Source organism: Otolemur garnettii, unplaced genomic scaffold, assembly GCF_000181295.1.
Source record: "Otolemur garnettii isolate 467f Iridium unplaced genomic scaffold, OtoGar3 scaffold00141, whole genome shotgun sequence".
NCBI classification, from domain to species: Eukaryota; Metazoa; Chordata; class Mammalia; order Primates; family Galagidae; genus Otolemur; species Otolemur garnettii.
Window position 1 is genome coordinate 1,210,901 of NW_003852536.1, and position 1,043 is coordinate 1,211,943.

Genomic DNA, 1,043 nt, shown 5'->3' on the forward strand with positions numbered 1-1,043 from the left:
CTATTCTACTGGGCTGAAATCTCCCCAGCCTTATTGACTAAAGACTTATCTGTGGGTGGTGCCTGTGGCTCAAGGAGTAGGGCACCAGTCCCATATACTGGAGGTGGTATGTTCGAACCCAGCCCCAGCCAAAAAAAAGCTGCAAAAAAAAAAAAAAATTATCAAGTGTCTGTTTTCCAAAATCTGCTCCACTAAAGAGGCAAGTCACATATGTCTGAGGTAGAATCAAAAGACTGCGTAATTGATTGTTGTGTCAATCATTATGTAAAAATCTCCCTATGAATACAAAACTGTAAATGCTTTGGGGACAGTCTGCTACTCTTTTAACCAAAGCATTATATTGTTAATATCTGAAATTTCCCAAGTATATTAAACTTTCATGATCATGATCTGTAACAAAGGAATGAGAGGTTAGTTACCTAAATTTAAAATCAGACCCTTTAAATGAAGAGAATTCAGAATCATATGAATAAAAGAAATCTGAGAGATTATAGATCTGTCATTTGGAAACACTCCAAACACAAAGGCGGCAGAACTTCTTAAAAAGCAACTTTTGTCTGACTGATGGGAAATGAGTTTGTGACTCAACCAATTCTAGTGAATAAATGGAGTAACCAAAAATCAGAATGTGGGAATAGAACATTCCTATGACTGACTAGGATGCTGAGTGTTTATTGTAATTACCAGTAGGACACTTATTTTATTTTATTTATTTATTTTTTGAGACAGAGCCTCAAGCTGTCACCCTGAGTAGAGTGCTGTGGCATCACAGCTCACAGCAACCTCCAACTCCTGGGCTCAAGTGTGTCTCCTGCCTCAGCCTTCCAAGTAGCTGGGACCACAGGTGCCCACCACAACACCCGGCTATTTTTTGGTTGCAGCCGTTATTGTTGTTTGGCGGGCCGGGCTGCATTCGAACCCGCCAGCTTAGGTGTATGTGGCTAGCGCCTTAGCCACTTGAGCCACAGGTGTGGAGCCATGATTTAGAATTTTAGTAATTGTATTTTCATTAACGTTCTATATTGTTTTCTTCACTATAATTA